The following is a 23,945-nucleotide window of genomic DNA, read 5'->3' on the forward strand; positions in this document are numbered from 1 at the left end:
TGACACAGGCCAGCTGAAGGAATAAGAGGACACTTGCCATCTTTCTGGTCTGAGGAATTGGAGACAGAATCCAAGGTGGCCACAGACTCTGGAAGGTGAAGAGGGAAGCCTAGAAAGGAGAATGCCAGAGTAGGGGAGCCCCAGATTCTGTGCATTAACTCTGCCCAAATCTGTAGCTGACCCTTGAACTATACATGCATGAAGCAGACTGAAAACCACCCAGCTCAGAGTTAAACTGAGATTTTAGCTGCCACTTACCACAGGCAAGACAGATTCTTGTGAAATTTAAGTCTAAGCAAATTACTGCCTGCTATAAAATATATCAAAACTCTTTGGAGGAATATAACGGAATACAGAATCTCTACATCATAACAACACAATGGCTAGAACACAATCCAACATTTCTCCATTAAATAGAATTAACAATAATTACCTCTTGAGGGTTGTTGGGAGACTTAATATGATGTTTTTAGCACAGTGTTTGCAAAGTTCCTGGCGTGCAGCTAGTGGATGAGTCACAGCCTATACCCCCTGGGATCTGGGGGAGGTATCTCAGGAAACACCTTCAGGAGGTTGCCAAATGTAGTCAACACTCCAAGTTGGAAGAGAAAGCACATGTATCATTACCAGGCCATTTAGGCTCCAGAACCCTAGGAGTGGGGAAGAGGCATAAGCGGAGAGGGAGAGCAGCATTCAAGTTAGTTGCCAAGGTTGCCAGTGAGTTGCTAGAGAAGAGGCAGAAACAGTTTTCAAGAAAGTACATAAAGTAAAGCCAGATACAGGAAGAAAGGAGCCAGGAAGCCAGTCCAAAGAGTACCCAAACCATACACAGATACATGACTGATCTAGAACAAAGACAAGGGTAGGGCTGGTTCTGGGGAAGGATTTGAGAGATTTGGAAGACAGGTTTTTGTCAGGTTTACAAGTTTCCCCTGTGATGATTGGGCACATTTTGCCTGTTCATGAAGGACCTCCCAGCCCTGCAAATCCAGGCTCTTTATCCTTTTATCCTTTCAAGGGGAAAATACTGAAGAGGCTGATTCAAGAATTACTATTACTTTTTTTTTTATTAGTTTCTGCTTTATAACAAAGTGAATCAGTCATACATATACATCTGTTCCCACATCCCTTCCCTCTTGTGTCTCCCTCCCTCCCACCCTCCCTATCCCACCCCTCCAGGCGGTCACAAAGCACCGAGCTGATCTCCCTGTGCTATGCGGCTGCTTCCCACTACCTATCTACCTTACGTTTGGTACAGTATATATGTCCATGCCTCTCTCTTGTTTTGTCACAGCTTACCCTTCCCCCTCCCCATATCCTCAAGTCCATTTTCAAGTCGGTCTGTGTCTTTATGCCTGTTTTACCCCTAGGTTCTTCATGACATTTTTTTTCTTAAATTCCATATATATGTGTTAGCATACGGTATTTGTCTTTCTCTTTCTGACTTACTTCACTTTGTATGACAGACTCTAGGTCTATCCACCTCATTACAAATAGCTCAGTTTCGTTTCTTTTTATGGCTGAGTAGTATTCCATTGTATATATGTGCCACATCTTCTTTATCCATTCATCCGATGATGGGCACTTAGGTTGTTTCCATCTCCGGGCTATTGTGAATAGAGCTGCAATGAACATTTTGGTACATGTCTCTTTTTGAATTATGGTTTTCTCAGGGTATATGCCTAGTAGTGGGATTGCTGGGCCATATGATAGTTCTATTTTTAGTTTTTTAAGGAACCTCCATACTGTTCTCCATAGTGGCTGTACCAATTCACATTCCCACTAGCAGTGCAAGAGTGTTCCCTTTTCTCCACACCCTCTCCAGCATTTATTGTTTCTAGATTTTTTGATGATGGCCATTCTGACTGGTGTGAGATGATATCTCATGGTAGTTTTGATTTGCATTTCTCTAATGATTAGTGATGCTGAGCATGAGAATTACTATTACTTTTGATGGGTAAAATGGAAAAATCCAAGGTTGCCCAATAAAGGGCAGATGCCATGTTCTAAGAGCAGTAGGATCATCTTCCTGGTTCAGGACTAAGGTCAGCATAAGAGAAAGCTTAACCTCCCTCCAATATGATCTACTTCTGTCAAATAATAAAATCATTGGTATAACTCGGTCTGGGTGGGTGAGTCTCCTTTCCTGGTTACTCCCGATCAGTGTTTTGCTTCCGTGTTTGGAAACAAAGTAATATCACAAGAATGCAGAATTTTAGCCAAAGATCATTTGTCTCCATTGACCTCATAGCCCTAGAGGTACCTCAGAAATCAAGTCTCTCCCTTGGGAGTAATGAAATTCTCATTTGTGTAATGATAGGTTGGTGACAAACTGAAGAGAAATGCTACTGATAAAGTTTGTTCAACAGGACTTTAGTATTTCGCTTCTCCTTGCTTCTCCCATCAAATTATCGCATTGGCATACTTGAGTATGTATATGACTTTAATATGCCTCACTGACTCAGACATCTCCTAAGGTATCCTCACTGTTATAAGGCTGAACAGAATCTTCAACATCAGATTAAATCTCACTGGACTCAAACTCTAGATATTCCTTTGATAAATCAAGGGACTCCTATTTGACTCGAGCCCTGCAGAGCCCCTCTCAAACAAGCAAACATCCAGGCACCAATGCAGCTGGACAGGTCACTTCACAACAGTAGGTTCAGACTATCTAGAGCTCCCCACCTCACCCTGCTTCAGGCTTCACTCTCCAGTGCCCATTTATCTCAGCTCCGGCGTTGACATGCCTTGTGATTTTACTTCCTTGCTCTTCAGAACGGGCAACTTCTACTGCTTCTTTACCTTGATCTCTGGTTCCTTCTTTGACTGTGATTTCTTTCTTTTTAAAAAAAATCAATTTATTTATTTATTTATGGCTGCATTTGGTCTTCATTGCTGCGCAGGCTTTCTCTAGTTGTGGCGAGCGAGGGCTACTCTTCGTTGGGGCGCACAGCCTTCTCATTGTGGTGGCTTCTCTTGTTGTGGCTCTAGGCGCACGGGCTTCAGTAGTTTTGGCATGTGGGCTCTAGAGAACAGGCTCAGTAGTTGTGGCGCATGGGCTTACTTACTCTGCGGCATGTGGGATCTTCCTGGACCAGAGCTCGAACCTGTGTCCCCTGCATTGGCAGGCGGATTCTTAACCACTGCACCACCAGGGAAGTCCGACTGTGATTTCTCCTCACCACAATGACTGTCCTGTTTTTGGTGATGTCAATTTAAAACTCTCATCACCTCCAGCCTAGCCCCAACCCTAGGATCTTCAACATACCACAGGCTCTCAGGACCATGCTGTCTCCACCGTGAGTGTGGAGTGGAGCCTGGGGAGATTGATCTCTCGGATGAAAGCATCTCTGAGATTGCATTTCTATTTTAGACAGAGTGAGAAATGAAGAAGTGCTTATAAGTGCGGTAGGAATCTCTTTGAGCTTCTCAGAGCCCTCGCACATTTAGGCAGAGACTGTTCTTTTGGAAATGGTGACCCCAGCTCCAGCAAAGGTGGGGTGTGTACATGCTTGTGAAATGTTCGTTTCTGGAGAGGGAGGCACAAGAGAGCTCTACCTCATCATGTCAGCGGGCATGCCAGGGTCAGCACGCTCCATTCAGTGTCAGGATGTCGCAGGCTTCGTGGGAGGAGAATGTACTTGGAGCAAGAGCAACCTGAATTTCAAGGCTACTCTACCCCTGAGGCGTTAGGAATCAGCTTCCTCCTTTAAAAAATGGGCACTTTGCCCCAGTGTGTGTGGGTGGGTGGGAGGGATTATTATGATGATGATGATTATTACATTGTGCCAAGTACTGTTCTGATCACATTACAAAAGTTACTTCGTTTAGTCTTTATAACAATCCTACAAAGCTGGTATCACCGTTACCATTCCGATTCTACAGATGCAGAAACTGAAGCACAAAGAATTCAACCTGCTTTTGAAGCCTACACAGCTAGAAAGCAGCAGAGTCAGGAGCCAAACGCAGCAATGTGGCTTCGGAGTTGTTGCTCTTAACCACTGCCCTCTGCTGTCCTCACTTGGTACCCACCCACCCTCGCCCCCCCTCAGTCCAGTCGGTACTCAGCCAATGAGATCAGTTATAACAATAACAGCAATTATATCCTCACCACATCATGAAGGCAATTCCACAATGCACTGTCAATTTATTCATTCAACTAGCAGATTTTGCAAATGTGCAGAGTGCTTGTATAATGCAAGTGTGCTTACAAAATGTGAAAAATAAATCATTTATCTCTTCATCCACTTCTGCAATACCTCTCCCCATTGTAGTAGCAGCACCTGGTGGCCTGTGGGTGTTGAGCAAATGCTTATTAATTTGTGTCTCACACTGTCTGGTTTTAGAACATAATGATATAAATATTACCATTGATATTACAACTGTTGCGAATGAGAATTCCATATTAAAGAATGAGTGTTATTGGAACATAAGTGTACAAAGGTCCACACTGAATGACCTTTCCAGAGTCTGGCAGGTTCCAAATTCTGCAGCAGACATAGGACGGTCAACGCTGCTCTGCCCTATAATAGTCTGAAAGGTTTATTTCTGTCTTTGGGGACCAGCAATTTCTGTGAAATTTGACAAGACATTTATGCCTCTCAGTCTTGTTCTCAAGTTTGCCCAATTTGGAAATTTGACAAGGGGATGAAATGCTACCACTTGCTCGCGACTGCCATGGACGCTTGATACAGTCAGCCTTCAGCATCTGGGTTAACCTCTGTTAAAGAAATCTTGCAGAGCTAGGACCAGAAGACTCACTAATGCACAATGTACCAAGCCCCAGTGTTCCGGCTCCCTCTTCCCTTTCATGTTAAATTCACTGCCTTAACTAAGCGGCCCTTTGCCAAGCCAGCCTTGTGACTAATGGCCCTTTGATCAGGTCTTGCTTTCTGACAGCTGGACATATAAATGGAAGTTTATCCTAATTAAGTAATGAACATTGATTGTCCCTACCTTCTGACTGCAAAGTGTCTCCACATCTCAAAGCACCCGCATTGTTCTTATGTCAAGGCTAATATCTCTGATGAACTTTGCTTAGGGTCAGGGCATGTGCAGTTTAGGACACTTAGGAGAAAAAGAGCAAGGGTTGAAGAAGTCATGGGAACAGATTTTCTAGAATCTGCTAGCATGATCTGGTTGGGGCACGAAAGCTACAATTTTTTGAGCACCTGCAATTGCTAGCATGTAAAGTACTTCATGTACACTATTTCATTCTATCTTCACATTAATCTTATAGCTAACATCAGCTCCACTGAAAGTGAAGAAAATGAACATCAGGGGCTGAGTGAGCTAGTGGTTACGTGGCTGGTCAGTGACCGAGTCATTGTTCCAACAGCCCAAACCAGGTTCTAGGTGACTCCAAAGTTTTATTTTCCCAACACCTTGGATGATCATTCTCTTTTTCTCCTACAGTGGAAACAACACAGAATTTGCGCTCTGAACCTGTTTCTTGCTAGCTCTATGGCATTGAGTAAGTTACATATCCTTTTTGATCTGGAGTTCTTTACCTGAAGATCAAGATCCACCAGCACCCTCTCTGCTGACTCCACCAGGTTTTTGTGAATGGGATTTGCACATGATAACATGATGTGCAAAGTGGTGGATTATTGGCCTGTTTGCAAACAGCCTTTGTTAATCTGTTGCAATCTCTGGGCTGCTCTGAGACTTTTTGCTTCCCCTTCCTGACTCTCCAAAAGCAACACCTGGGACTGCTTTGCCAATAACAGATTTGTTTTCATTATTAGGGATGATTCTGTCATCAAGTTGGAACAGAAACGACAACTGAATGTGCTTTCATGGGAATTTCAAAGATTCAACTTTTGGGGAAAAAAGATATAGGAACCAATGTAACAGCAATTAAGTCCATAGTTTAAAAACAAATGCTACTAAGATGCAGATGATATCATACAATAGTTGGAATGTCTCCTGTTTTCTCAGGCTCACAGAGCAGGACAGCCCTCGGAAATCTCACGCCAGCTGTCAGCGTCTATTCCAAGGATTGCCACTCCCATGCGTCTCTTTGGCAAATTCCTCTCTCTCCAACCCAAATCTGTTGTACTTAACTCCTAGCATAACCCAGGAAATCATAAGGGGACCTGGTGCTGCTTTCTGTGGTATCAGAGGGGTCTTGCTCCATGTGGCAGTTTCCTGGAATTGAGACTCACTGATTACATGACAGGAATCATTAATTGAGTAGTCTATGTCCCAAGAGACTATACACACTGCCCCTCCACTGACAGTTGAACTGACACACCCTATAGGAGACAAGAGGAAATTGTAGGCTGCTTAAGCAGCATCTCCTCTCATGTGCCATAAAATCCCTGTGTATTTTATCCAGAAAGGAGGCTAATCGAACTGGGGCTAAATTAGTGCTAATAGCTGGCCATGGAGGTATGCCATCTAATCTTAGGACAAGTATGTCCATCTTGATCAAGAGATTTCCTGGGGCTTAAAAACTTACTACCATACCAGAAAGATAGTTTGGCGGTTCCACAAAAAGTTAAACATAGAATTACCATATGGCCCATCAATTCTATTCTTACGTATATTTCCCCCAAATTGAAAGCAAGTACTTAACCATATCTTTGTACACAAATTATCAGATACACAATAGCCAAAAGGTGAAAACCACCCAAATGTCCATCAATGGATGAACGGGTATACAAACTCTGGTGTACTCACACAATGGAATATCATTCAACCATAAAAAGGAATGTGCTACATTGTGGATAGATTTTAAAAACATTATGCTAAGTGAAAGAAACCAGACACAAAAGGTCACATATTGTATGATCCTGTTTACATTAAATATCTAGAATAGGTAAATATAGAAACAGATAGATTGGAGGTCGCCAGGAGCTGGGAGGAGGAAGGAATGAAGAGTAATGGCTCAGTTGATAAGGGGCTTTATTCTGGAGTGACAGAAAGGTTCTGGAACTAGATAGACGTGATAGACAACATAAACGTACTAAATAACACTGAATTACTCAGTTTAAAATGGCTAATTTTATGTTATGTGAATTTCACCTAATTTTTTTTAAAACCCTACTACTAAAGCAACTTCCTCTAAAATGCATAAAAAATAAAAAGGGATTGATGAATGGACAGACATAAATATGTGATCAAGCATGAAGAGCAAAATGTTAATTATAGAAGCCAGGTGGTGGGTACGTGGGTATTTGCTGTAAATTCAGTGTTTCAATGGGTTTGAAAATCTTTATAATGAACTGTTGGAAAATAATGAAACCTGGTACTTACCATGTCATCAGGCAGTTAGAAAGGAAGTACCAAAATCCTGCTTTCCTACATGGTCTTCCCATCACGGTCCTGACCATGTTTGGGAACTAGTCAGGATAAATTAGCTGAGCTTTGTCCACTGCACACACTCCTCCCCTCCCCTCCTCATTCCCACATCACCCATCTGCAGATAATGCCCCCTTTTCATGATAATAACTCACTTACGTATCTTCTATAGCCAGTCCCTGTGCAGGTAACTGACACTCATTGTCTCCAATCTTGATAACACTCAAAGTAGGTTACAGATGAGAAACTGTCCATAATAGTGAGTAAAACCAGACACAAAAGAATACATATATTTTATATGAGTAAATTGTGTAAGAAGTAGAAGGACTGACAGGCAAAATGAATTTATGCTGTTCAAAGGGAGGATAATGTTACCCTTGGTGGGCAGTTGACTGGAAGGGCTCCCAGGAGGCTTCTGGGCTGCTGTGCTGGTACCATTTTATTTCTTGATCTAGTGATTACATAAATGTGTTTACTTTGTGAAAATACACTGAGCTGTACTATGCACACCTTCTTGTATGTATACTCTATATTAATAAAAGTTTAATAAAACCAAATCAATGAAATAGATGACTAAAATTAATCAGTAAAACTCAAAGCGGTCTGTTGAAAAGATAAATTATAAAAAGAAAGATGGAGAAAACACAAAAGAGTAATATTAGGAATAAGAAGAGACATAACTGCCAATATAGAAGGAGTTGCAATTTTATAGAAGAATACCGTATACAGATTTATTCCAATGGCCTTGAACATCTTGATGAAATGGATGCTTTTCTAAGAAAACAACTAAAACCAAGATTGTAGGGGAGCATCCGTGGATCACAGATTTTGCTACTGGCTGGAGTCTAAACAACAGCTGAATTCACAAATCCCTCTTCTCTTGTTTGCACTGGGAAGGGCCACAGTAACACACCCACAGACTGACGAATTAGTGAATGGCCAGCAGCCACTGTGCATTGCAGGCCCCTTCATCAGCAGAACCTATAAAGCCCTGCCACGGAAAGAAGGTGGTAGGCGTCGCTGTGGTCAGAGTCTGAATCCATGTCTTATGAAACAGCAGAGCCCTGGACTGTGCCCTTATCTTGGATGCCTTTCCAAGGCCAGGTGATAACTAGGTAAGACTAGATGGCTCAAACCTGTTGAACAGATGTAATACTATGTCAGGGATGGGAATGGTACTTTTGTTGTAATAAGTATTTTTATTTAAAAATAAGAAGCTGAACCTGTGTCCCTGTCCTTTGAAGTAAAAGGCTTTTGCTTTAGTCTCCCAGGCTTCCCCTGAGTCTCAAAAGGCTGGCTCAAGAGTTAATGATGAGGAAACCTGAAGATGTAGAAACAAAGAATAGCTGTTGGGCTGGGGAACTGGTAACAATTTAGAAGTCTGCCACATCGCAGAATCACCAAACTCTCAGTTCCCTGAAAGGTACAGATAAAGGCCTGACACATATTCCTAAGTTGTTTTTACAGGAAGCAGACCGTCAGCAGAGGAAAACTGCTGACCACAGCACATAGACCCTAGACTGGTTGAAACCAGAAGGTCGATGATGCTTGAAACCTCACCTTGATGCCAACCAATCAGAACTGTGCATGAGTCGATCACACTCTGAAGCCCCCTCGCCCACACTGCCTTTAAAGTCCCGTGCCTGAAAGCAATAGGGGGGTTCAGGTCTTCTGAGCTCGAGCTGCCCCTTCTCCTTGTTTGGGGGCCTGCGGTAAGTGCCACACTCTCCTTTACCACAACTTGATGTCAGTAGTTTGGCTTTACTGCGTGAGGGCAAGCAGACCCAAGTTTGGTTCAGTAACAAAGCCACCTTTTGAATACTTGACAGGTGTCAGAAATATTATTTTTCTTTAAGTAGATTTTTAAAGAAAAGTCAACCCGTGTGGCATAGAGGGAAGGAACACAACAAATGTTAAGTTCAGGATAATAATCCATGAGCAGCTGGAAAGGATATAGTTGAGGGAGAGTTTTCCCTGCAAGCCTTAACTTGACACCTTGAGGTAAGAGAGAAACTCCAAGCAGGAAGAGATAGCCAAGATAATTAGATGTGGCAGAGAGGGTCAGAAGGACCAAAGAGAACCTGTATTTATAAGGTTGGGCAACCTGAACTTTCCTGGTTACTTCAGAAAGGTACTTCTTTTTGGATGAGAGCAAAAGCCCAGAAATGTCTGAGAAGTTAAGGGGGAGAGGGGTCCTTCCTTGGAGTGGTGGTGGGGAGGGGAGGTTTTGTGAGGTGTGGTGGTATTGGAAAAGGATTTAAATTTTGAAGGTACAATCAGGCAGTGAGAAGGTGGTTTGTTTACGGTTAGGAAGGAACTAAGCATTTTTTACCCTGAAGGGAAGGAGCAAGGCAAAAACATTAAAGATTCAAAAGAGAAAATAGAAATAATGGATGGGGACAAGCTCTTAGATTCAAGAAGATGAGAAAACGTGGACTAGAGGGAAGGGCTTGGCTTTGGAAAGGAGGCTGACTAACCAGAACTAACGTAACCTCTGTGGTGGGTTGGATGGTGGTCCCCAAAAGGGATGTACATTTCTAAACCCCCACTACTTGTGAGTGTGACCTTATTTGGAAACAAGATCTTTGCAGCAATAATTAAGGATCTCCAGATGAGATTAGCGTGGATTTAGGGTGGGTCCTAAATCCAATAAATGGTGTCCTTATTAGAGATAGAAAAGGGAGATTTAAGGCACAGACACAGAGGGGAAAAGGCCATGTGAAGATGGAGGCAGAGGCAGAGATTGGAGTTATGTCCCATGCCAAGGAGAGTTTAGAGCCACCAGAAGCTGGAAGAGGCAATGAAGCAATCTCCCCTAGAGGCTTCAGAGGGAGGATGGCCCTGCTGACACCTTCATTTCAAGATTCTGGCCAGCAGAACTGTGAGAGAATACATTTCTCTTGTCTGAAGCCACCCAGTTTGTGGTACTCTGTTATGGAAGTCCTAGGAAAATAATACAACCTCCAAACTCCAGGTTAATAATTAAACCCAGTAGAGTGAGCAAACCTGAGATACACTGACGTACTTCAGAGATGTGTCTTCACTCACTGGTTTGGTTAGGAATCCAGTCGGTCTGGTAGAACCTTATTCCTGGAACAACCATGGCCGTGTCAACCTGAGCCTCAAATGTTCCCTTCAGTGTCCAGTCTCCACTTAACCTCTGCCTTCCATTGCCCTGGTCAACATTTCTCACTGTGCACCCAACTTTCATCACAGTATATACAGTACATTTCTCCCGGGCACCTACACACACACTTATTTTCTTAGTCGATCTAACTCACTGCTGATTCCTGCCACTTATGTTCAAGTTCCTCAATTCCTCACAATTTAATGTGCTACCAATTACAGCATAATGAGGCACTGAGTATCATTTATTCAAATCATTTTAGCACCCTAGCTGGGACTCAAAGGAGGGTATTAATCCTATGTATCCAATTCATTGGGAAATTCCCAATCTAGACTCACTGTAGGTCATCCAGATTCCAGTGGGGGACTTAGGGAAAAAAATGTGATAAAGGACCACATTAATTCACTCCATATTTATATAGTACCTATTTATTCCCAAGTACTTTTCTAAGTGTCAGAAATATATATATGAATGGGAGAAATGAGTCTGACCTTCAGAGGCTCATGGTCTCCTGAGTAGCTGGGGAAAAGACAGTGAATTCAACAATACAAATACAATATGACAAGCATTATCTTATGGTATAAACAGTTCCTCTTAGGAGTCTTGGGAAGAGAGGGGGTGTTTCTGGAGATGGGGTAAGGGCTTGTGCTAGAGCATCTCTGTTAGTCCTTCTAGAGGCACACTCCACATTTCCACCTGCCCTGTGCTCTTGGAAGCTTTGTCTATGAGTGGTATCCTCTGCGCACTTGTGCTTTCCCACTTCTAGACGGGTTCAGTTGATGGGAGGATACCCGAGGGTGGAGGAGAGAGATCCGCTCCTGTCTCACTGTAGGTGTTCTAAGACAGGCCACAGCTTCTGTCTGGAGGCCCCTCTTACAAATCTGGGCAAGTTCTGGGAACTGTTTTTTCTTTCCTGATTCTAGGGGTCACTAACCTTGGGCTGCTTCACCATCTCATCTTGGCTACCCTTAACCTTGCACACCTTTGTAAAGAACGCCATCATGCGACATCCTTTAACCAATCATTGGAGTGTGCCAATTGGAGTGTTTACTGTTGGGAACCTAATGGGCACTGGAGTCAAGGAATGTTTCACAGAGATGGTGACCTTTGAACTTTGTCCTGAAGAACGAGTAAGATTTCACCAGGTGTATATGCATGGGGTGGGGTCTCCCAGGTTCAAGTAAGAACATTGTCAAGGCTGGGAGGCCTGGGATTGCACTGTACATTTGGAGACTAAAAAGTAATACTTATCTTCTTATAGAGGGCCCTGTGGGGAGTGGTGGGAAGGGAAATTGGAAAGTTGAAAGGCTTTCAACTTTTGAGTTATATCCTATAAGTAATGGGAAATTCAAAAGACACTGACAAGATTCCAATGTCTTGAATCTCCAGATACCCAGGTCTTTCTACAAAATCTGCACTTCAGAAGTGAGAGGCTGGCATAGATCTGTGCTGTGAATTTATGCTTCATTGGTTTTGTATTCCTCTTTGCTTGGTGGTTAATAAAATTCACTCTCAGACTGTGAGCTGAGGAAAGCTGTTGACTTTTAATCAAATCACTTCAAAAGCTTTTCCTTCTCAGTCCCAATTTATTGAGCCTTCTACTTATGTATTATGGAAAAAGCTACCTTGAACTATGTCCCAGTTTCATTCAATTACAGAAAACTTTGCCTAACGTGACAGTCTATCATAGATCCTTATAAAAGGGAGTGCCTAATCAGAGCTAATATTCTTTTTTTTTTTTTTTTTTTTTTTTTTGCGGTACGCGGGCCTCTCACTGTTGTGGCCTCTCCCGTTGTGGAGCACAGGCTCTGGACGCGCAGGCTCGGCGGCCATGGCTCACGGTCCCAGCCGCTCTGCGGCATGTGGGATCTTCCCGGACCGGGGCACGAACCCGTGTCCCCTGCATCGGCGGGCGGCCTCTCAACCACTGCGCCACCAGGGAAGCCCCCAGAGCTAATATTCTTGGCTCAGGTGTCAGGGAAGGGGGAAGAGAGAGGCCAAACTAACATCTGGTGAAGGGAGGAGGAGGAGGAAACATTGAGGAAGAGAGGAAAATTCAGAGCAGCGTTGTCCAGTAGAAATGTAACATAAACCACAAATACAAGACACATATGCAATTTTAAAGGCTTGTAGAAGCCACACCGAGGAAAAGTAAAAGGACGTGAAAGCAAGCCTTGTGTCCTTTGACAGTTAAACGTACAAACGAAATGCGGTGCATACATACAATGGCATATTATTCAGCCTTAAAAAGGAAGGGCATTCTGACATAGTCAACAACACGGATGAACCTTGAGGGCATTATGCTAAGTGAAAAAAGCCAGTCGCAAAAGAACAAGTACTGCGTGATTCCACTTACACGAGGTACCTCGAGTAGTCAAATTCATAGAGACGGAAAGTAGAAGAGTGGTTGCCAGGGGCTGTGGGAAGGGGGAATGGGGAGTTGTTTAATGGGTAAAGAACACCAAGTCTGCAAGATAAAAGAGATTTGGAGATTGGTTATAGAACTGTGCTCTGAACAATGGTTAATATGGTCAATTCTATGTTATGTGTATTTTACCACAACTTTTAAAAAGGTTTTTACCCTTTAAAACAGGTACAATTAATGTTAAGAATATATTTTATTTAATCCATTATATGCCAGACATTATCATTTCAATATGTAATCAATACAAATTTATTGATAGTCTCCATTTTTTTAATACCAAGCCATTGAGATCTGATGCATATTTTTACACTGATGGCACACCTCAGTTTGAACCAGCCACACACAGTTCAAGTGCTCAATAGCCACATGTGGCTAATGGTTACCATATTGGACAGTGCAGGTCTAGAGCATTGAACAAAGGTGAGTTCTTGGCTGGGATTCTTGTCTTTTCCTTACAAGTGAACCAGTGACTTGCCTCATGGTGATATTTTTTCAGAGAATTCTTCCTTTAGGAACTTGCCTTTGAGGCAGTACCAGGCATAGGCTGAGACCAAAGCTTTTTGTGCAGTATCATGGGAGGTGGTTCTAAAAGCCTTCCCAGGACCCTAAGTCCAAAGAGATCAAAAGAGGCCATGGAGCTCACCTCCACTGTCCCAGGAGAACCTTGCTTGTGACTACTCTGGCCCTTGATCCAGTGCTAACTGTTGGTATACCAGTGAGGTGTGGTCATAGATAACAGATGTCAGAGTCAGACTCACTTGCTCTGTGACCTTGGACAAGTTGTATAACATCTCAGAGCCTGAGTTTCTTCATGGTGAAATACAGATAAGGATGGTGGTCATCTTATAAGGCTGTTGTGAGAATTAATTCAAAATGCACATGCAAAACTTTGGTACAAAGGGACTGGTGCACATTAAACAGTGGCTTGATTATAAAAATCACCATCATCATTGCTATTACTGCTACAGTACATTTTATCTGTACAGTCATGTTTTAACATTCTCTTAGACTTTCAATCATTCCCTCAGCCAATGTTAAAAGAGTTGATGGCTCAGGGATTAAGAACTCAGACTCTGGAGCTTGACTTCTTGGGCTGAAGTTGTGGTCTTGACACTTTAAGTGGCCTGAGACTCTTTCCCCTCCTCAATGCCTCCTCCTTCTGAACCCCTGACCCCACACGCCCTCCAACATAACCTCCTTGTCTCTCAGTTTTCAAATCTGTAAAATGGGACTAATAATAGTAAACACTGCATAGGATTGTTGTGAGGATTAAACACGATAATGTAGATGTGCCCTTAAAACATGTCCTGGCACATGGCACACTTTAGAGAAGTGGGGTTGCAGCAGGAAATAAAGCACACACCATACTTGCTCTCCCAGAGTATAATCCTGCAGGAAAGCTAGACCTTCAACCAATAATACAATAAAGAATGAGGAGTGATATCATATGGGAAGTCCTTACTAATGTCTTTCCTAAATACATGTGCTACAATTTAAAAGCCTCTTGTCCTATCCTTAGCAGACCAAAGCTTTATTCTCTCCAGCAGACCGTGAGCACACCATTCCTCCCTGTCTGCCCAGCATCTGAAGCAGCAAGGTCTCCTTTCCTTCTCAGGCCACTGCCCCATCACCTCCAACTCAGACGCACCAGTGTCCCACCAGTTTTGTGAAGCAGCTCTGTCTCTATTAAACCCTTGCCCACTGAGTCAATAGAGCTCCTAAAACACCCCCACATTTATCAAACCCACTTATCTATGGGCAGGAAAATCCCACTCCCAAGACACTGTCAGTTTCCACTTGTGTAGGTCAGGGTGGGCAAATATATGCTGAGTTTCTGTGTGGCTCCCACTGGACGCTCCTGGATTTTGCACAAATAATTACTAAATGAACAAAAGAGATTAGCACTGAAGTGATTTATGGGGAGCTACACAGGAAGTCAGAACAGCACTGATTAATCTCCAAATTGACCAGATACATTAGCCACATAAAAGAAAAAATAAATTGTTGACAAAATTATCCTTAAGGGAGGTAGGCACTGAGAAAGGAGCATTCAGCCGCTCTTATTTGATCAGAGTTGGCACTCAGCCCTGTCTGACTCCCATCGTGAAAGCACATGCATTCGGGAGAAGTACCCCTAGCAGTGGAGACCTTAAAACATGTTCCTTTTTTCTCCCAATAAGCTTAGCCACTTCTTGCCTTCCCAAGGACCCCATTCTCCCTTCTCTGTGAGGTCTGTGTCTCAAATCCTGTCCGAGGCGGGAGCTTGCCTCTATGCTGGCTCTGTTAGGGCTGGAGAGGAAGACGGAAGGGCCAGGGAGACTGCTGGACTTGAGCTCCAGGGCTTGGAGAGAATTCTGGGCTGGCTCCTCCCACCCCCCAGGCCGTGACCCCTGCTCATCTTGCTCAGGCACTCTGGTACAGGATGGAGAGCTTCTGCCCCTCCCTTCTTCACCCCTACAGAGATGGAAAGGGGAGGCTGCTAAACCTGGATGCCTCATGGGAGTCACTGACAAAGTGAAGGGACCTGAGAAGCTGTAGGCTTGTCCTAGGGAGGATCACAGTGCCTAGTGCCTGGCTTACTAGGACTCAAAAGCAAATTGCAAAAAAGGGATGAGTACATTTTTATAGTTCCACATTTAGAGAGAGAGAGAAAATTGAATGTGCGTAAGGCTCTAGGTCAATTGATATTTACCTAGACCGTATTACGGATGGTTTGGGGCAAAAGAAATATGTTTCAGGGAACAGTTTGGTAATAAGCAGGAAAAGCCACTAAAATGTCCATATTTTTTACCTCTCTGGTATCACTGTTGAGAATTCATTCTTTTTTGGAATCCAAAATCCATCCAATTTTTTTTTTAAAGAAAGAGAAGTAAAACTGCTTTATGCACAGAACATATTCAGAGTGGCATTACAATCATGGGAAAACTAGAAGCAATTTAAATAGTCAACAATTGCTAAACAGATTGTAGCATACCCACTTAAGGGATTAATCCATTTAATCCAGCCACAATTAATCATTTATGTGAAACTGTACTGGAAGATGGGAAAGTGTGTATAGAATAATATTGGGAAAGAAGACGAGTAAATGAATATATCCAGACTGTAGTTACATTTGTGTCAGAAAGGCATGCTTGGACAAAGACTGAGAGAACAGAGGAGAACCAGAGGTGATAAAAGGTTGAGATTAGGAAAAAATCTTAAAAAAAAAAAAAGATACTTTGTAATGTTTCCTCAATGCATTGTTACTAGTGATAGGAAAAATAAATAATAGCAAAGCATAGACATCAGGTTACTCACCTTGCCTCATTTCTTTGGTTTTCCCTGGGTTGTTTAAATTAGATCCCCCCAACCTGGATGCCAAGGCATACCTCTGTGCCATGGGCAGGTTCCAGATAGCGTGATGTCCCAACTATTGAATGCTTTCCACTGGATGGTCACTTGAGCCACCTAGCCACTCATCCCCAGCTTTGAGCCACCTTCCCTGGAGTACCAAGGTATGAGAAATATCAGAAAGCACCGCCTGGGTGAGAGGATTCCCCATGAAGCTCATCCCTTGGCTCATGTATCATGCATGCCCCATAGCAACTCAGGAGCTGTGCCCTGACCCTCCAGCACAGGAGCATTCAGTTCTGCACTCAAACATTGGCTGGCCGCTCTCCTCCTGGCCAAGTCCCAGAGTGAAGTGTCTCCGACTGTTCTACCCTCGTCGTTATGCACGGCTACTCAAAGCCTGCCCTTAGGATGAGCAACAATGGGTCCCTCCCTGGCTCCCTCCTTGTGCCCCTTTTCACCTCCTCTTGGAGAAGATGAACTTGTATGTATTTACTGCAGATGCTCAAGCAGGTAAACACTCAGCATGACATGCTCAGCCATGTCAAAGCTTCTAAAGAGAGAAGGAAGGAAGCAGGGATGAGGAAACAAACAACACGCAAGCACCTGTGTCTTCTGATAACCAGAATACAGCAGGTTCATGACCAGGTGTACTTTTACTCAGCACATTACTTAGCATCAGTAACAATAACCCAAAGACACTAACCAGCTCCCCATGTTACAACCACCTGCTGCTGGCTGCACAAGGGCTTTAAAGCAACAATATTCTCTCCTGCCCCTTTTCAGCTTCAGCCTATCCAATGTTCCACAGTAAATTCCAGAGCTTGGTCCAAAAAAAAAAAAAAAAAAAAAAACACGTTCCCAAAGTTCAAGATTGATGCTGCCAACCCTGAGAGACCTGCTGAGCAGATGCATGAAAGGCACCCATGTTTCCTGTGCCTGTGCTGTGCTCACTGAACTCTTTTAACAGTGACAACTGCAAGGTTAAACTGTGTTGGATTTGGTGCTCTTTACTACAGACAACTCGAGCTGAGAACCAGAGATACAAAAGTCACCCTCGCCCCTTTGTGGTTAGCAGGATGCAAACGCCCCTGCAGCAGGGCAGCTCAACGGCAAAGGAATAGAGATCTACACACCACACCTGCAAAAGAAACTTGGGAAAGAAAATCTCTTCCGAAAGAAAACAGTCCTTCTGCTCAGGAAGCCCCTCTCGGGCTGCAGTTTCTGCTATGTGACCCACTCTCAAGGATGAAGAAGAGGAAGAAAAAGAAGAAAACAAAAAGAAAAACTCCCCACCTGCTGCTTACATATCTTATGATCCGAGGAGAAAATGCAAGTGCGTGTGAGCCCGCTCTTGCACTTCCTTTGGCAGATCCTCAATGTACTTGTTAATTCTGTAAACCATCTCCCCTACCCTCAGCCACCCAGATAGCTCCAACCCACACATGCACGCCCACCTCACAGCCAAGCCCCTTCCCCGGCATTCCTTTCCAGCTGCAGAGAAATCATAAAATGCTACTCACATGTGGCAGCTTCAGTTTCCCTTTCCCTCTCTCCAGCCTGAGCACCGGCTCTGGTTGCTGCTGCTGCTGATTTTCCCGTTGCAAGTGAAACAAACCTTCATCGACAGAGATGGTTTTCCTCTGGGCTGCTTTGTCTGAGATTCCCCAGATGAACACCGACTCGTTTATGTCATTATCCGAGTTCGATAGCTCCCCTAACCCAGGCAGGGCTTTGGGGCTGTCATCTTCCACTGGCTGGGCTTCTGCTGAGAGAAACAACAGACCTGCAACTGACAACTGATCGCATCAAAACACTCCAGGGGATGGCAACCCAAGACTACAGAGTAACACGTTAGCTTGCAATGATACCATGCACAGCCGTGGATCATCTGTCTTCTACTGGCACTGTGAGTCTAGCCAAGTTGAAGAGACATTATTTAAGAACTTACAGCTTCCAGGATGTCTCCAAGTGAAGCCATATGGGCATTACAGAGCAGTGTCACAGAAGGACTCTACAACCCTCAGACATGTTCAATATTGTTGAAATCAATAAGGGGGTAATATCATTTGGTGGGTAAAAGTTAAAGGTCTGTCTAAAAGACAGACCAGAGTTTATATACATTTAAGTAGACTTAGGTACAAATGTGAGCTCCATCACTCATCAGCTGTGTGAATTTGGGCAAAGTCCTTATCTTTTCTGAATCTCTTTTTTTAGCTTCACATTCGGGATACCTATACTTAGCCTATAGGAGAACTGCAAGACCTGAGATGGTATATATAAACTATCAAGTTCAATGCAAAGTAGGCACCCCATAAGAGAAATAAAGGTCCTTTACCCTGTAGTAGTATTTGTTCACTTTGGGGACTGCTCATCTCGTAATGAAGAACCCTGTGATTGTATTATAAAACATCAGGATCATTCCAATGGTCCATGTAATCAATTGCTTCCTCAGAGGAAACAGATTTGGGTAAGCCCTGATTTTTAGGTCTCATGCATGTAAGAATGTCAGAATGTCCATTTCTTAGATATGGGAAAAAGAGCCACTGATTGATAAAAATTGGTCAGCAAGGGGAAGACACAGACTCTTACTGCTTTTGTTGCCAATCCAAAAGGGGCTAGCTTCTTGGTGAGTTTTTAGTCAGAGACAACGCCAAGAAAAATTGTCACACAAAGTGAAGTTCTTATTTGCAGCAAATAAGGAGGTCATGGTGATTCGTTTCCCAAAGCCATGGCTCCCCAGCAAGGAAAGGTTAGTTCTTTTATAAGGGCAGGGGATGAATATCCAAGCAGGAAAGTTTTGTCATTACATATGAAGGCAGGCATAATCTCGCGTGTGCACAATTTGGAAACATGCTTCTTTCATGCACTGCATGTTATGTTAATGGGGCCTAAGCTCCACCTGGGGAGGAGATTTTAGCATTGAAATGAAGCAAAGGTAATTTTTGGACTCTATTTTGTCTGAGCAAGCTCCAGTCTTGTGGTCGGGCTTAAGGCTCAAACCAGTTCCAGGGGGCTGTTGATAATGTATCTTCTTGGAGCTGTCCACACCCTGAAAAGAAACAACTCAAAAAACAGCACTGAGTACTCTCTGTACTGGAGTTCCCTAGGAACACAGTGGCCTCTCTTGATCTTATTCTTTACACGAGCCACTCAAGGTCAGGGGCTGACCGATGACACTTTCCCTTTGAAACAGACTTGTGAAAACAGAATGGGAATCTTCTTTCCCCGAAGACCGTCTTTTAGGAGAGCTGGGATTTCTTGTGATTGATGGATTTCGATGAGGGAATCCTCAGTAGAGAAATTTGTACTCATTTCAAAGAGTGAATGAGAATGTGTCCAAGCGATGAGAAAATCCAGATGCCCAGTGGACCTCTGAGGCACTTGAGTCCTAACTTGGCTTTTCCCAATTGAGAATATTGCTGTTCTGGAGCTGGTCATTACTGATTCATCTCCCATTTCACTACCCCCAAAGAAGAAGGAGAATGCTTGAACAAATGCCAGTTGCTGTTTGGGGGGATTTTTACCATTCTGACATAGTTTCAGAGGCGCCAATGTCAAATACACCCAGAGTTGACAAAGGGCTTAGCCCAGCCTACCTACCACATTCCATCTTATCCCACAAAGGATGTTAGATGGAAAGTATGTGTCTGGGTCCCAGCCACAAGCCACTGCTCTCCAGGTGAAGCAGGGTAAATGAACACATGTTAAAAACCTGGACCAGAGCAGTTGCTGACAAAATCTTCTCCCATGGAGCTGATGACCATTTAAGATATGAAGGGAAAACTGGGGAGGAAAAAAAAAATAATGAAGGAGTTAACCAAATCCCAAACTGGTTCCTTGAGAGAGCTTAGAAGGTCTCAATAAGATCCCAAAAACGTGAAAGGACCATTCTGTGAGAAACACATGCCGAGTACTCAGCACAGACTGCTACACTGTAAATGCTCAGTAAATGTTAGGAATCAATAACAATAATACTAATCATAACAAATAAGGAGGGAGATGAAGGAGTTGCTATAAGTTGAGCTCAAAAATTGTATGAGGCATGACACTAACATTTTACTATGTTGTCTCATTCAATTCTCACAATAACCTTGGAAGAGAGATATTATAATGCCCATCACGGATAAGTAGACTGAGGCATAAGAACTTCAACAATCAGAAGAGAATGTTTTCAAAGTCCCACCACCACATTTACCCAACTACCGGCATCTGTACCCGTAGACACTGCTTCTCTCTTGTTACTGTGGATGAACTGTCCATTTTTCCAAAGGTCACCTCTGCTACTCAAGGAGGTCGCTGGAGCGATATGTCTGTGTCTTTCCTTCACCATCAGTATTTCCTCCTGTACCACATCATTCCCAATACCTTTAAGCTATTTGTTCTCATATTTAGAAGATATCCTCAGCTGATCCCATATCCCCCCTCCAGCTGCTGTCCATTTATATGCTCCCCTATGTAGCAAAGGTCCTCTCGAGAACTGTCAAAACCCATTGTCTCAATCCGCCTTCTCTACTGAACTCACTCCAATCCAGTTTTTACTGCTGCTGCTCTACCAAACTGCTCTCATCAGTCACCGACAGCCTCCACACTGCTATGTTAGTCCTCATCTTTCTTTCACCTGCCAGCATCAACGGACAGGTAATCACTCTACTCTTCTTGAAACACTCTCTTCAGTTGGCTGCCAGGACCCCAAGCTGCCGTGGTTTTCCTCCCACCTCACTGGCTGTCCCTCCCAGTCTTCCCCACTAGTTCCTTTCTAGTTAATGGAGAGGCGGTGTTAGGAAGGGGTTTAGGAGCCCAGATTCTGAAGCCAGACACCCCACATTGGAACCTGGCTATACAACTCAGCAGGTATATGACACTGGGCAAGTTACTTAACCTCTTTCTCCCCATTTCCTAGTTTGTATAATAAGGGTAATAACAGTACTTACCTTATGGGGTTGTCATGAAGACTCAATGAGTTCATATGTGAAAGCACTCAGAGCAGGGTCTATAGTACATAGTAAACACTTCCTGAGCATTAGCTATTTTTATTACCCACCCCTCAATTCAGGTGCCTAAGGGCTCAGTCCTTGGACACCACTCTTCGCTGGTGATCTCATTCTCTCTCATTGCTTTAAACAACATGTCGAGGCAGATTGAAATCCACAGTCAAGACCTCTCCTCTACAAGGTAGAACCAATGGCCTAATTAGTATCTTCTCTTACAGGGCTAGTGAGCATCTCAAACTTGATATATCCACAACCAAACACCTGGCTTTCTCAACTAACTTGTACCTCCCACTGCTTTCATCTCAGTTAACGACAACTCTATCCTTCCAATTGCTCAGGTCCAATTGCTTTTAAAACTTGGAGCCAGCTCATACCATTCCTCTGCTCAGAACTCTCCAAAAGCTTCTCATCTCACTTGGGGAAAAAAAGGCCTATGTTCTTACTGACCTACAAGGTCTACTCCTCTACATTCCCTCTTCTTATACCTCTTTGAGCTCATCTCCTATTACTCTTCCCATCACTCCCAAGGCCCTAGACAGATAGCCTTCTTGCTGCTCTTTAAAGAGCACACCATCTTCCCACCCCAGGGCCTTTGAACTTGCCATTTTCTATGCCTGGAGCATTCTACCTCCTTGATTCACTTCTTTACTCTTTCCAGTGTCACTTTCTCAGTGGCGCATTCCTTGATCACCCTGTTTAAAACTGCCCTCTTCCCAGCACTCCCTCTTCCCTAACTGTATTTTTCTCTGTAATACTAATCACCAAATAACATACTATATATTTCCTATTTGTGTGTGTGTGTGTGTTATTTGTCTCCCAATGTCTCCCCCATGAGAATGTAAGCTTGATGAAAGTAGGCTTTTTTTTTAACCTCTGTCTCACTGCTGTTTACCTAGTGCCTAGAATAGAGCCTGCACCAAATAGGTGCTCATTAAATATTTCTTCAACTGATGGATAGAATTAAGAGGATTAAACCTCTTGTCAGTGGTCACAGAGTTAATACATGATAGAATTGGACTTCTGCTTTTATAGCCCTTGCTCTTTGCAATGCACCAGCAGTGGCTCTACCAAAATGTTGTGTAAACTATTCTTGACTTAATGCCCACTAAAGCAATGTTTTAATCTTTAGTGACTGGTGGGTCCTATGCTATATTTCAGTGGTTTTAGGCTGCACATCTCTCATTGCTTGTTAACATTTCTATCAACAAAATACTTTCTGAGCTGCGAGTATATTTTACTAAAAGGAAGAATAGCCACTTTATTCCTTTGAATAGATTTATTGAAATCAACATTCTGGCTGAAATGAGAATTTTTCTTATGGTAGATGTCTTTGACTGTCCATTCAAAGATAAGAAGCAATCTGTAACCCTTTTTAAGTTTCTTTTGTGCACCAAATTATTTGAGAAATAATAAACGATGCCCAGGAATAATTGAACTTTCGAAACATGTTTCAGGAGTAGTGGTTGAGTCCTACCAGGGACCAGAGACTCTGGGAGTTGGTTTTAACAACATGTGGGAAAATGAACTTGTTTTCTGTTTGTGACTTCTCATTTGTTACTTTGAGGATCTCTTCATGTGGATAGATCTATCCATTGAGAAGAACTTGTTCATGGGCAGTATGCTAAGAGACCCTCCATTGGAAGAGGTGTCACAGACATCTGGTTAGGAGTCAGAAATTCTAGGTTCCATTCCCAGTTCTGCCCCTGAGGATCTGGGCATCCTTGGGAAAGTTCTTCAGGACACTTGGTTCCATTTCTTTTTCAATATAAAGAAGGTTGGACCAGCTTATCTCTCTTATTGCTTTCAGGTCTAAATTTCTGTTAGACCATGAGTTCTGTTGTGAGGGTGGACATGCTCTGTACTGCAACCAAGTAACTGATAACTGAGTTTAAGCAGGTAGACTCTGGTTATAAGAAGAACAAAGCCACTTGGTCTATGCCAGAAGTTATTAATTCATTCTTTTATCAAGTACCTACTATATAGTTTCCACTCTGTTACATGTTGAGTGTACAAAGAAGAGTAAAACACAGTCTTTGTATTAAAGGGTTTCATAGCCTAGTATGGAATGTAGCGAATCACAAAGACAGCTATGATGCTTTGATGGTGGGGGAAACAGAGGAGAGACATTTGATTAAGTCTGGGATTTTGGGATGGCTTTTTGGAGGAAGTGACCCTTGAGCTGAATCTTGAAGAATGAGAAGGTGTTGTCCAGGAAGAGAAAGGTAGAAAAGGATGAAATTGGTGGTCCAGATGGAGAAAACATCACTTGTTAAGGATGAGAAATCTGCCAGAATTGACCATGTTTAACCAATTGAGATTTTGAGATAGGAATCTGACTTTATATCTTATTTCTGTTATTCTCTAAAAAATTTAAAGTCCTTGTCTTTGTTCATCACAGGGATAGGGAAATAGATTTGGGTCTCAGAGTCTGTTCAGTGGTTTTTTGTACAAAAGAAGGCAGAGGAATTGACCAAAGTGAGATCTGTAAATTATCCTTACTCATCTTTGCTAATGTTGTTCTTGTGTCCTGCCACCCCTGATTCAGACTATTCTACTGAGTAAGTTACATAGGTGTATACAACCATTCAGAATGTAACATTCATCAAGTATAGATGTGATGTGTCTGAATCAACCTTGCATGCAGAAATGTTTTATCATAAGGCCTAGGGTCAGAGACCAGTGCCAGACATCCTGGGCTTGAGTCCTGACTCAAAACACTTTCTTCATCTGAAAAATGGGAGAAAATAATAGTACTTCAGAG

The 23,945-nt window shown here is 43.1% G+C and overlaps 1 protein-coding gene across 1 annotated transcript in view; it reads right to left on the bottom strand.

Moving 5' to 3' along the window:
- The window catches only part of ANKFN1 (ankyrin repeat and fibronectin type III domain containing 1), a gene marked incomplete at its 3' end in the record, with an annotated part of 414,694 nt that extends 396,834 nt beyond the window's left edge, over positions 1 to 17,860 (bottom strand). Inside the window, exon 1 of the mRNA XM_079725196.1 lies at positions 17,714 to 17,860. The remainder of the gene's footprint in view (positions 1 to 17,713) is intronic.
- Positions 17,861 to 23,945: the final 6,085 nt, after the last annotated feature.

Source organism: Hyperoodon ampullatus (assembly GCF_949752795.1).
Source record: "Hyperoodon ampullatus genome assembly, chromosome: 19".
NCBI lineage: Eukaryota > Metazoa > Chordata > Mammalia > Artiodactyla > Ziphiidae > Hyperoodon > Hyperoodon ampullatus.